Consider the following 14,055-nt stretch of genomic DNA (forward strand, 5'->3'; position numbering starts at 1 on the left):
GAGTAGTGTGAATATCCACGGGGTTTACTTTATTGCGGGGAATAGGAGAGGGAGCCTCTAGCAAGGCGTTAGAAGCCTGCGGGGATGGAAAAATCAAGGAGGGAGGGAGGAAGGATTGTTGCCCGAAAAATACGCGTTGGCTGAGGCTGGTGGGGGGATCGATACACTGCCTGCAGACCCGGAGCAGACTCCATCTCCCCCCACCCTCCAGCCGAGGTGGAGTTCGCTGGAAGGTCACGCAGCCTTCCAGGTCTCCCGCACCCGTAGCGAGCACTACTGCGACTAGGATCGCCTAGGACAGCCGATTTAGGAAGGGCAGTGAGGGTCGTAGTAAGGCAGGTAGAAACCAGCTCTAACCCACTGGAGGTTGTATTGCACGCCTCCAGAGGTCCACGGCCTCCTGGTGCTGAAAAACCTACGTCCTTCCTACGGAAAGACGTCTGTGCCTGTGAACGAATGGGGTTGTGGGGAGGAAGGGAACAGAGAAAGGGAGGAGACACAGTCAAACCCCAACTCCCCAAACTCATCCGGGATCCATCATCGTTCCAACCGCGCAGGATGGGGCCCAGATGGTTTGCAAAACGCACATTCACACAACGCACGCACAGCCAGATTCCGTTGTTGCTTCTCATGGCTTACTAGGTACAGAGAGAGTGGGAGCAGCGAGAGGCTATTCAACAGCAGCCCCATAACTCTGCTTAGGACATAACACACCCCATTGTGGATGATTTCTCTATTCCAATATATTTAGCGTTAGACTCTGGGGTTTTTGCTTCGGTATAGCTGCTCTGATCAGTTACAGATTGGCGACCACGTGGATTCTCTCAAGCATCCTGATTTGTTGCCTCTCTCACTCTCTCTCGCTTATTTTTCTTTTGTATTTGCCGCCCCCCTTCTTTAATATGCATAACGGCCTATAGAGGTAGTAGGCAGGGGACTGAGTGACAGGCTTTATATAACTGTGTCAACAGAATTTCTTCCCGCCCTCCGCCTTTGAGAAAACAAACCAGCTGGATTTTGAGTAACCCCTCCCTACAAGCACACTTCATTTAGCACAGGTGGGAGGTCTACAGGGTGTGTGGCAGCAACAAGAATGGAGAATGTCTTTGAAGGTTGTGAAGACACGCCTGGGAAGTGGGGGAGAACCCCTTGAGAGTTGGTCTTTCAGGCTAGTGCAGAGAGAGAGCTAGGATGGATCAGATTGGGTTTATGACCGAATGTTTTAGAGGAGAAATAGAGATTATAACTTGCTTTTGTCTAGTACGTTCTATGAGGCCAAATGCTTTATGTGTATTCAGTTCTTACTAATCATGTAAGATAATTCTTTTTTTTTTTACAAGGAGGGAAACTGAGTAATGTCCTAGACTACATACATAGTAATAGGTCTGCAGCTTGGTGGGATCTAACACCAGTATCCGGAAACTGGACTGTGGACAGCAGAAAGACATTCAGCGGAAGAGCAGCTGCCTAGCATTTGGAAAGCCCTGGGTTTGATCCTGAGCACCAGCACACACACACGGGGTTGAGGACACACATAGACACTATTCTATGCTCTTCTCATGTTACCTGAAACTGCGTGTGCTTTATTTTTGGTATTAAATTTTGACTCATTTCTCTTGCATACCTAATATAGCCATGTGGTTAATGTTTTTTTTTTAATATTTATTTTTGAGACATGGCCTCATCTATTTGAGACTGATCTTGAACTTTCCGTGTAGCCAAGGATGACGCTGAACGTTCTACCTCGAGAGTATCTGGAATACAGGTGTGCCCCACCGTACCTGTTTTAGTGTGGGGTTTGGGATCAGACCCAGGACTTTGCAAGTGCAGCAAACACTCCATCTACACCCCCATCGCCTATTTTTTAAACGCTAGTTTGTTTGTTTATTTATGTGTCTGCTTGTTTGTATGCACAGCAAGAATTACCCACAGAGGTCAAGAGAAGACCAGAACTCCTGGGACTGAAGTGACAGGCAGTGGTGAGCCACCTGTTATAGGTGGGGAACAAATCTCAGTCCTCTGCAAGAGCCGCTTGAACTCTTAACTGCTGAGGCTCTCTCCAGGCCCCTAACCCCCATCTCTTAATTTTTTTTTTTTGAGATGATCTAACTAACCTAGACCCCAGCCAGCTATGTAAACCAACCTAGTCTCAAACTTAGAAAGATCCCCCTGCTTCTACCTCTGAGTACTGGAATTACATGCGCCGCCTTGTCTAGCTTTGTGTGGATAAAATGTTAATGAAATTTAAAATCCCACCGCACTGGTTCTGAGCTACTGCATTGCTGCCCTCAGTCCTGTCTTACTCTAAGCGGCAGCAAAAGTCACCGTTGGTGCATATACTTCAAAGATAACCTACACCTAAACAAGCAAATCCATAGGGACCTGTTTCCATAAATGCAAAGATATCAAGTCCATTCCTGGCATCACAACAGTTTCACTTAATAAAGCTAGGAAATTGTTTTTTATCACTCTTGGGGATGTCTGGAAAATGCACAGTTTAATTTAACTAGATGTCTGTTAGTAGATACTTACATTACTTTCTAGCTACTAAAAGCCCTCCTCCTCCTCATCCTTCTCTCTCTTAGTTTTACTTTATGTATATGGCTGTTTCGCCTGTGTGTATGTCTAGGCACCATCTGCATGCAGTGCCTGTGGAGGCCAGGAGAAGGGTTGGGAATCCCCTTAAACTGCAGTTAAAGATGGTTTTGAGCCACCATGTGGGTGCTAGGAATCGAACTTGGGTCCTCTGTAGGAGCAGCCAGTGCCCTCAACAACCAAGCCATCTCATTTAAAAATAAAACAAACACAGGGTTTCACTGTGTAGCCCATGCTCCCCTGGAACCCAGTCTGTAGCCCAGACTGACCTCAAACTTGAGGCAATCCTCTTGCCTCGGTTGAATGCTGTGATTATAGGTATGAGCCACCATGCCCAGCCATTCAATTCCACACAATAACACAGTGCACGACTCTGAACACACACCAGTTTGCCACTGTGTAATACTTCTTTAGTATAGAGTCCCAGAAGTGTAGTTGCTGAACCCAAAGTATGTGCATTTATGATTTTGATAGATATTACCAAATTGTCCCCAGCCAATAAAGGTTGTTCAAGTATTTCATATTCCCATCAACAATACTGAAGAGGGCTTCTTTCTCCATAACCTTTCTGAAAGTTTTTCTTAGCCTTCTTGATCTTTGCCATTCTAATCAAAATGCACATATTTTACATTTTTTTCAAATGAGAGAAGGAACCCTTCAGGAAGGAAACCCCAAACTTTGCCCATTTCTGAGAACTCATAAATTACTCTGGCTTTAAAGAGACCTCTAGAGGCTGGAGAGGATGGCTCAGCAGTTAAGAGCACTTGTTGCTTTTGCAGAGGCCTGGACTCAATTATCAGTATTCATATGATGGATCACAACCATCCTAACTCCAGTTCCAGGGGATCCAATGTCCTCTTCTGACCTCCATGGACAGCATATATACACATGGTATACATATATATATATATGTAAGCAAACACTCACATATAAAATGAATAAACCTATTTTTTTTTTTTTATCGAAGGGACTCAGAGCTGTTAGCTCTCTTTCTTTCTACCCTGCGGACTCCTCACTGCAAAATGAGTATCATGGTGGAACTAACATGGGCTCGGAGTCACAAATATAGGCTTGATTTGCAGGTCCAATACTTTTAGGTATACACCTTGAGCCAGGTACCTGGCCATATGCCTATCTCCTCATTTGCAAAAATTAGAATCTTAATAGCAGCTTCACAAGATTGCTATGAAGATTAAATTACATATTCTAAGTATCTTCTTTCTTATTCAGATAGAAACAACACACACGGTTTGCTTGTTGGTTTGTTTGTTAATGCTAAGAATAGAACCTACCTAGATTTTTTTTTTTCTGTTTTGAGACAGGGTTTCAAATAACCCAGGCTGACCTCAAACTTGCTATATAGCTTAGCATGACCTAACTCCCGATCCTTCTGCTTCAACCTTCCAAGTACTTCACCCAGATTTTCTTTACCATTGGTGAAGACAGCTCTCTCAATTTCCTTCCTCCAAATGGACACAGTGCATCTTCAGTACAACAGACCCAAAAGTCTTTGAACTGAGACAAGAAGCTGGCTGGGTCATTTAAATTCCCCCCACAGGATCATCACAGAACATGGAACTGGTCAGAATTTTTGTATTGCTTTCTTCTAAAAAGAAAAGAGCAAATTTATAACTCTTTAATAAAGGCCCCCTTATATTATGGAGGTGATGGTGCAGCCTGGGCATGTAGTGTACACCTGTAATCTTGGCACTAGGGAGGTAGAACAGTGGACGGAGTATGTAAAGCCAGTCTGGACTGCACACTGAGTTCAAGGCTAGACTCCTGGGCTAAAAGACAAACTAACAAAGTAAAATAGAAAGCAATAGTTGCAGGCTGGAGAGATGGCTCAGCAGTTAAGGGCACTGACTGCTCTTCTGGAGGACCCAAGTTCAATTCCCAGCACCCACATGGCAGCTAACAATTGTCTATAACTCCAAGATCTGACACCCTCACACATGCAGGCAAAACACCAATGCACATAAAATAAAAATAAAACATTATTTTTTTTTAAAACAGTAATTGTTGTCCCCGTGTCTACTAGTTTTCATTTCTGAACTTGAGAAGAATTTGGCATAGTTCTATTTATGACTGAAAGGGTTTTACTGAATCTAGGATAGACAGCAGCTGGCTTTCTGCCAAAGACAAGGTCTAGCTAATTTGGGGGACAAAGCTTTGTGAAGACAGAAGCCATGGATTACTCATGCTTGTATCTGCTGTATATAGACAGTCTATATAAGCCCAACTCATGCTTTTTTTTTTAAAGATTTATTTATTTATTATGTATACAACATTCTGCCTTGATGTATGCCCGCACGCCAGAGGAGGGCGCCAGATCTCAGTACAGATGGTTGTGAGCCACCATGTGGTTGCTGGGAATTGAACTCAGGACCTCCGGAAGAGCAGTCAGTGCTCTTAACCTCTGAGTCATCTCTCAAGCCCCCAACTCATGCTTTCTAAATAAATGGTTCTTCCCAGCTTTATAGTTGATTTGGGGATTCGCTCTAAAGGGCTTTAAATTTTTTGTTGATTTATTTGGGTATTTATAAACATTTACTTATTTTGTATGTATGTGTGTGTATGGGTTGGTTCATGCCATCCCATGTGTGTGGAAGTTCGAGGACAACTTGCAGGGGTCACTTTCCTCCTTCTGCTACATGGGTTCCAGGGACTGAACTCAAGTAGCCAGGCTTGGAAGCAAGTGCCTTTATCACCAAACTGTCTTGTCAGTCCAAGGAATGGTGTTGTTAGAGGAGTCTGGCAATTGAATGTGCTAGCTGGCTTTATTTTTGTTGCTATTGTTGTAATTTTACATTTACTCTGAAATCAGTTAAACTATTTCCATTTGAAATTATACCAGTGATCATAATTCATTTATATGTGTGTGTATATATGCATATATACACACACATATATATGTTGGTATATATACACATATATATGTGTGTATATATATATATACATATATATATACATATGTATATGTATATAGGTGTTTCGACACAGGGTTTCTCTGTGTAGCCTTGGCTGTCCTGGAACTCTCTTTGTAGATCAGGTTGACCTCAAACTCACAGATATCCCCCTGCCTCTGCCTCCGAGTACTGGGATTAAGAGCATGAGCCACCACTGCCCTGCCAAAATTCATATTTTTCAAGGAAAGAAAAGTGATGAGTAGCTATCATCTGCTTATGGCTATTTTACCTTGTAAAAGCTCCATGGGAATTCTGTATTTGGGAATTTCTTTCTCCTGCTTTCCAGATGTCTCTGAATCGTGGCCCTAGTGACTTCTGAATTGGCACAGGTTAGGTCTGTTGCATAAGCTAACCCAAACTACCCAGTCACAGGAGACAGAGAATGAAATGGCCCAGTGAAGTATAGGAAGGCTAGAGGAAGGTGCAAGAAAAGATGTAGGAGGAACTGAGAGCAACTCTCAAGGTGGCAGGAGGTCAAGAGATGGGGGGGGGGGGGGGCTAGAGCAAGTGAGGTGGCTCGGCAGGTAAAAGTGCTTGCTGCCTAGCCTGATTCCCTGCATCCAATTCCCAAGACCCACATAGTTGAACAGAATCAGTTCCCCCAAGCTATCCTGTGACATCCACACCTGTGCATGCACACACGCACATAAATTTAAACGGTAGTAGTAAGAGGCTGAAGAAACGGCTCAGAGATTAAGAGCATGTGTTGCTCTCGCAGAGGACTCTTTTTAGGATTTCCAGTCCACATGATAGCTCACAAAGGTTTCTCAGTCTCGGGAATTGGACACCTTCTGACCGCCTCAAGTACCAGGCCCACACATGGTACACACACATTCAGGAAAAGCACCCTGACACATAAAATAAAAATAGATATTTTTGATGTAATAAGGGAGAAGCAGAGGCTTACTGTGGAGTCCAACCCGCAGCCATTGCACCAGGATGCCAGTCATGAGAAACCACTGCACTCTGGAGCAGACATAGGTGATATCTGTAGATGACACATCAAAGCCCAAGACAGACTGCTGGTTCAGAAGGCAGGAAGAAGCAAGGGGAGCCATCTTTTTCAGGAGGCACACCTGTAAAAGGAAAGAAAGGGACCTTAGCTGGAGCCCCTAACACATGGTTAAGAGGCTGCTACAATTGTTTTTGAGGCAGGGAGGGTCTCGTACGTACAGCCCAAGCTGGCTTTAAACACTCCATGTAACTGAGGTCGACACTAAACTCCTGATCATCCTACTTCCACCTCCCCAGTGCTGGGATTATAAACATATACTACCATGCCTGGTGTACGAACCCAGGGCCTCCTGTGTGGCAGCAAACACTCTACTATTTCCAACCCTAGGAGTTTATTCTATCTAGCTGTCTGTCTGTCTGTCTGTCTATCTACTTATTTATTTTGGTTGTTCAAGACAGGGTTTCTCTGTGTAACATTCCTGGCTGTCCTGGAACTCAATTTGTAGATGGGGTTGTAGATTAGGCTGGCTGCAAAGTCACTGAGATCTGCCTTCCCTGCCTCCTGAGTGCTGGGATTAAAGGTGTGCACTACCTCTATCCAGTGTTTCTTTTATTTTTTCTTATCACATGTATGTGTATAGGGCATGTGAGAGACTGCAGTCACATACTGCCACACCGCATATATGAGTGTCAGCAGATGACTTCTGGGAATCAGTTCTTGCTTCTTTCCACCATGGGGAACTCTGGGAATCAGATCCAGGTTGTCAGTCTTGTTTAGCAAGTGGTGTCTGCTCAACCATTTTGCTGGCCTTCAAGAGTTTATTTAAGTTTTTATTTTAATTTTTAGTGTTTATGTGTGTGACTGTTTTGACTGCATATATGCAATGCATCACATGAGTGCCTGTTGTCTGAGAAATTCAGAAGAGGGATTTGGATCTCTAGGAACTGGAGTTATAGGCAGTTGTGAGCCACCATGTGGGTGCTAGGAATTGAACACAGGTCCTCTGCGAGAACAAGAAGTGCTCTTAACCATGGAGCCAACTCTCCAACACAAGACTTTACTTTTAAACTAATTTTTAATTGCTGTAAAAGTGAGATATGCAAAATAAAATTTTTTGCTTGTTTTTCTTGAGAGAGGGTTTCTCTGTGTAGCCCTGACTGTCCCAGAACTCACTTTGTAGATCAGGCTATCCTCAAACTCAGAGATCTACCTACCTCTGCGTCCCAAGTGCTGGGATTAAAGGTGTGAACCACCACCAGCTACAAGGTAAAAATTTAAAGTATCATTAAGCAGCATAAAATTAGAAGGTCTATATAATACTGCTGTCCCTCTAACACTATATGTGCACATGTAAATATGCAAGCATATATGTTATATGTACATAGATATGAATATATACTTTAAAAAAAAGTTTTCTTGAGATACTCTCAATATAGACCAGACTGGCTTCTAACTCACAGAGATCTGCCTGCCTTTGCCTCTGAAGTGCTGGACATACATATCTTTTCAACTGATGTGAATATAGTCCACACGTTTCTTCACTTGGTCCCTAACCTCATGAAAGTCCCAGAAACCCTTAACTCCCTGACCTCACTCTATCTTTGGTTGCTACTGCTTTGACCTTTCTTATAGTTCCTGGAAGCTAGGCACACTTAGCTTAAGGCTTTTGCATTTGCCCTTCTGTCTGCCTGGAGTGTTCTTCCACTATGCATCCTCTTGGCTGACCCTCACGTTTCCTTCACTTCTCTGTTCCTGCCCCCTCCTCAGAAGCAACCATTGGCACTCACAATACTGTGTACTACTTCTTCCCTTCCCCCTTCCTGTTACAGTGCTAGAAACTGATCAGGCCTCTTGTTCTAGACAAGCTCTACCATTGAACTACATCCCCTGCTTTACTGCATTTTTCCTCCCTCCCTCTGTCTAAGAGAAATTGCTATGTATATAGGTGTTTTGCCTGCATGTATGTCTATTTCCAAGTGTTTGCCTGGTGCCCACTGAGGCCAGAAGAGGTCAATGTAACTCCTGGAGCTGGAGTTACAGGTGATTGTAAGCTGGCATGTGAATGCTGGGAACCAAACCCAGGCCCTCTGGAAGATCAAGCAGCCAGGGTTCTTAACTGCTTATCTGTCTCTCCAGTCACCCTACCCTCCTCTTTGTGATTAAGGCTCATATAGCCCAGGCTAGTCTTTGACTCACTACGTTTTTGGAGGATGACCTTGAACTTCCTGATCCTTCTGCCTCCCCCACCCACAAGTCAAGCTGTCTTCTTTCTAGAAGGCAGGCCCTCTCCCTCTCCATCTTCTTCAAGGTCTCTCCTGCCCACCACAAAATATCTTTCTTCTGAGTGTCTCCCATCTATCTCTTCCTTACAGTGGAGCGTACCACCTGTTTTTACCCAGTGCTGGGGGCTCCAACTAAGGGCCTCATGCATGCAACACAGCACTCTACCAACACACAGACGCCTGGGCTGGAGAGGTGGCTCAGTGGTTAAGACCTCTTCCAGAGGTCCTGAGTTCAATTCCCAGCAATGACACAGTGACTCGCAACCATCCATAATGAGATCTGGTGCCCTCTTCTGGTCTGGCCTGCAAACAGAACACTGTATACAGAAGTTAATAAATCAAAACAAACAAACAAAAAAACAAAACAAAACAAAAAATCCCCAGCTATATCCCCAGACCCTTCTGCTGCACTTACTGGATTTGCTTACTTTAAACCTTTTTTATTACATTTTAAAATTTATGCTTTTATTGGGGGCACTTGTATGCCACAGCACTTTTGTGGAGGTCAGAGGACAACTTGCAGAAGTCAATTTTCTCCTTCCATCATGAAGGTCCCAGGGCTCAAATTCAGGTTGTCAGGCTTAGCAGCAAGCTTCTTCCCTTACTGAGTCGTCTCACCTGTCTAGGTTTCCTTACCTTACTGTTGGTGTCCTGCACAAGGATGAGCTCTAAGACTAGAGGGTCTGTGCTTCCAGTTGCTGTACCAAGAGGCTAAAGAGCATCTCGCAAAAGAGCTATGGTTCAGTTCCCAGCACCCACCTTGGGAGACTCTCAACTGCTTTGTAACTCCAACTCTGGGTGAGCACAATGCCTCTGCCCGCCAAGGGCACCTGCATGCACTCAGACACGCCCCCACCCAGACATGCACACATACACATCATTTAAAAACAACAACAATAATAATAAAAAAAAAAACCTTAAGCGAAAAAGGGTAGAAGCTCAAATCGCTTGAGTTCAAACCTGTTTGGTTTTACTTTTTCCCTTTGAGTCAGGGTCTCACTATGTAGCCCAGGCTGCCTTAAAGCTCAAGATCCTTCTGTCTCAGCCTCCAAGTGCTAGGATTATAGATGCCATCATGGCTGGCGGGGACATCTTTATTTCTTAGCGAGTGTGTACACTTGGGAAGGTGAATCAGTTTCCTTCACTAAACCAGATCATCCTTATACCTAATCCTAGGTTCTTATTAGGATTAATGTATGGATGTTATAACATGTTCACAGTAGTAACTATCAATAGAGAATGTTAGGATTCTTTGATCTATATTTTTATTTTGCTAGAGTTTCAGGTTTTGTTGGGTTTGGGTTGTTTGTTTGGAAGTGCCTGGGCCTTGTGCACGCTAGGCAATAGCTGCAGTGCTGATCTTTCCCCAGCACTGTTGGTAGGTTTTATAAAGGCTATTCAGCTAAGCATGATGGTAGATGCCTACAATCCCAGTGTTAGCATTGGCCTTAGGAGCCTTAGCACCCCTTAGGAGCCTGACAGGATACATCCAGCTGTACCCACTAAGAGCATCTCCTGTGCACACTGGCAACATTCCCTTTTAAAAGGTAGGCCTGCCCACCTCCCATCACTTTTTCTTTTTCTCTCCCCCTTTCTCTTCCACCATTCTTGTCCCTAGGGACCAGTCCCTGCCCCCCACCCTGTCCTTTCTCTGCCCTCCTCTCTCTCCTCTTCCAATAAACCTCCTATGTGAGCCCTGTTGCATGGTGTGACTTCTCTTCAAGGAGTTTTCTAAAATTACAACACCTAGCACTCAGGAGTGCTAGGCAGGAGGATCAAAAGTTTGAGGACAGCAGAGGAAACATAAAGTTCTAGGCCAGCCTTGGTGGGCTCCCAGACCCAGTCTCAAAACAAAGAAAATACCAGTTCCCAAAAGGCAATCGAGTAGCATGGTCATGGGTGGCCCTGCCCAGCTGGCTCTTCTCCATCTTCTAGGTGGTTCTTTCCAGACCCGTTTCGCTGTCTTTCACTCTTAGACACCAGTGTCTCTGTCACTTCTCACATTCTTGTCTGGTGATCTCATGGTTTTAAGTACTACCCAGGCTGCAGAGATCAGTAACTGCCACCCCCAAACAGCCCCGTCCCCTAGCGCCTCAGCCTCTGGTGTCCAAATGCTTTAAAAGCACTTCCATTCTAATTACTTGTTGGGTTGCATGACTCACCGGAGTGTGGGTTCCTCAAGGGCAGGAATAGCATCTCAGTTATCTTTATCTCTGGTACCCCAGGCGAGGTGTTCTTGGTAGTCTGCTGCCTTCTATGCTCAGTCTATGGGAAGGAAGCAAACAGTAAATACATAGACAGGTCCGCTGTGAGACCTGTTAGTTACCTCACCGTGTCAGTGAGACAAAGCCACGAGAGAGCTGGGAGAAGCTACGGCACACAGTTGTCGGCAAGGATGGCCAGGCTGTGGGCAAAGGCTGAGTGAGCCAGAGACGAGAACTCCAAGGATAACCCAGCACACACGCAAGCCCTGAGGGGCAGCATGTTTCAGGGAGTAGTTGGGCGACAACAGAGAGACCCTGCGACTGGACATAGGGACATAGTAAGATGAAGGACAGGAGAAGTGATAAGAAGTGGGGCTGGAGAGATGGCTCAGAGGTTAAGAGCATTGCCTGCTCTTCCAAAGGTCCTGAGTTCAATTCCCAGCAACCACATGGTGGCTCACAACCATCTGTAATGAGATCTGGTGCCCTCTTCTGATCTTCAGGCATATACACAGACAGAACATTGTATACATAATAAATAAATATTAAAAAAAAAGTGGTGTGGGGTGAGAAAGAGGTGGTGGTGGTTTTAGATTTTGCAGAGGTATAAAATTAAATGAGAAGCCGTTGGAGGGTTCTGAGGAGAAGGCTGATAAGATATGCCTCGACGTTTGAAGGATCATTCTGTCTGCTGTCAGGAACAGACAAAAGGGCTAGAGAGGCTTGTGGCTTTAATCCACGGGAGTCCGGTAAAGGTTCTCAAGACTCTGGGTATAAAATAGGGGTAAATACTCACCGACACAGAACCAATCAGATTCCGCCGCTGATCCAGCTGCGTTTGTCCACTCATTCTGTCCAGAGTGATGAGTGCCAACAGCATGCCGCCTGCTCTGCTCCGACCACCCAGGAGAGCGTGAGAGCAAGAGAGAGAGGCTCTTTCCCTCAGTTTATAAAGTGTCACCTCCACAGACAAGAATGCACCCTAAAGTTTGTAATCCCCCAAAAGACATTGGCTCAATAGACTGAAATCCCACCACAGAGACTGCTTCCCTGGCGTGCTTGAAACCCTGGATTCAATCCCTTGCATTGAGATAAACAGGGCATGGTGGCACATGCCTGTGATCTCAGAACTTACTAAGTAGAGGTGAGAGGATGGCCCTAATTTGGAGGCCAGCCTGGCTGTTGGGTGGCAAACCTTTTCCTGAGGAGACGCAACACACATGTCTACTCTCACCCTAGGTAGGAATCCTGCAACAGATCTAAGTACAAATATCACCAAAGCCCAACTTGGTGAAGCAATGATTTTTATTAGGGTTACTTACAGGAATATGGGTTACTTACAGGAGCCAAAATGCAAAGCCCACTGCAGCACGGGTGACAGCTCACAAAGTCTGGGAACCTGGAACACACCATGCAGGCTGCAGACAGCTCAGCAGGCTGGAGAGGTCCTTTCCAGGTGCCTCAGTGGGTCTAAACTTCCTCCAAGTAGCTCATCTGATCTTTGCCTCTTCTAAGCAGCTGATCTGATCGAATCTCAGAGTCTTCTTTGTAGTCTGAGGCAGACTCTCAGCTTTTATTGCTTACTCTGGTGGGAACCTGCCTAATGAATCTGGTCAGTTTTAGGGACTTCCTGGAGCTATTTTGAGTTGTTTATCCTGTTTAAAGATCTTGCCCAGAATGTTTCAACCTAAAAGAAAACTGTTGCATAACACTGGTCTATACACTGAGTTTCAGGCCAGGGACGGTTATGTAATAAATCCCCCCATCCAAGGACACTCCGAAAAAGGGGGTGCAGGGGAAGTAGTTGGTAAAGGGCTTTTGTCACACAAGCTCGAGGACCTGAGCTCCATCTCTAGGCTGCCTGCTTGTGATCCTAGCACTGGGGAGTGAGGAGAAGCAGGTTCCTAGCATTCGCAGGCTCACCAGTCTAATCTAATTGTCAACTTCTAGGGGAGTGAAAAACCTATGGTCGGAGAAGTAGAAAGGGCACCTGACTGTCTTCTCTGGACTCCACATGCATGTGCAGACATGTACATATGCGTATCCACACACTAATAAGCACACATATACGCACAAAATCTAAAACCAATAAAAAGAATCATCAAAGAGAGGGGTGGTGGATGCTGCTCAGTAAAGCATTTGCCTAACGTGTCAGACCATGGGTTTGACTCCCAGCTTCTTCAAGAACACTAAAGAACACATAAAACCATGAAGCAAAACCAAAAATATCTCTTCATCCCTATTTTTGTTTTACATTTATTTGTTTATTTATTTATATGTGTATATTCATTCCACCATGGGAATGGGGAGGTCAGAGGATAACTCTGAGGACTCAGTTCTATCCTTCCTACCACATGGGTCCCAGGGTTTGAATTCAGGTCGTCAGGCATAGTAGTAAGGACCTTTTCCTGCAGAGCCATCTCAGCTGGCCTCAGATGCAGAAGATCCTTGAAGCTAGAATAAGTCTTATTGAAGTATTAAATGTAGGGAGTGAGAAGCCCGGTGATGGTAGCGCACACCTTTAGTTCCAGCCCTTGAGAGGCAGAGGCAGGCGGATCTCTGTGAGTTCGAGGCCAGTTTCTACAGAGCTACTTCTAGGACAGCTAGGGCTACCAAAGAAACCCTGTCTTGAAAAACAAACAAAAAATGAGCTGGTGGTAGTGGCAGGTGGCACATACCTTTAATCCCAGCACTCAGAGAACAGAAGCAGGCAGATCTTTGTAGTTTGAGGACAGCCTGGTCTACAGAGAGAGTTCCAGCACAGCCGGGGCTACACAGAGACACCCTGGCAAAACAACACTAAGACAAACAAAAAGAAATGAGTTCGTGTGAGTTGAAGAGATGGATCAGCAGTTAAGAGCACTTGCTCTTCAGTTCCCAGCAAAGCTTCTCATGACAGCCTGTAACTCCAGCTTCAGGCATCTGATGCCCTCTTCTGGTCTCCATGGGCACCAGGCACCCAGGTGGTGCACATACAAACATGCAGGCATAACCCTCCTATACATAAAATAAAGTAAATTCCAAGGTTCAAGTATCTAAGAAAAACTGAA

At 45.0% G+C, this 14,055-nt stretch overlaps 1 protein-coding gene across 1 annotated transcript in view; it reads left to right on the plus strand.

The window, feature by feature from the left end:
- Window positions 1-14,055, plus strand: part of LOC121438256 (phosphatidylinositol N-acetylglucosaminyltransferase subunit A-like) — a 76,621-nt gene that overhangs the window by 1,654 nt on the left and 60,912 nt on the right. The window lies entirely within an intron of this gene.

Source organism: Microtus oregoni, unplaced genomic scaffold, assembly GCF_018167655.1.
Source record: "Microtus oregoni isolate MIOR12 unplaced genomic scaffold, Mior012 000055F_ref0000237, whole genome shotgun sequence".
NCBI lineage: Eukaryota > Metazoa > Chordata > Mammalia > Rodentia > Cricetidae > Microtus > Microtus oregoni.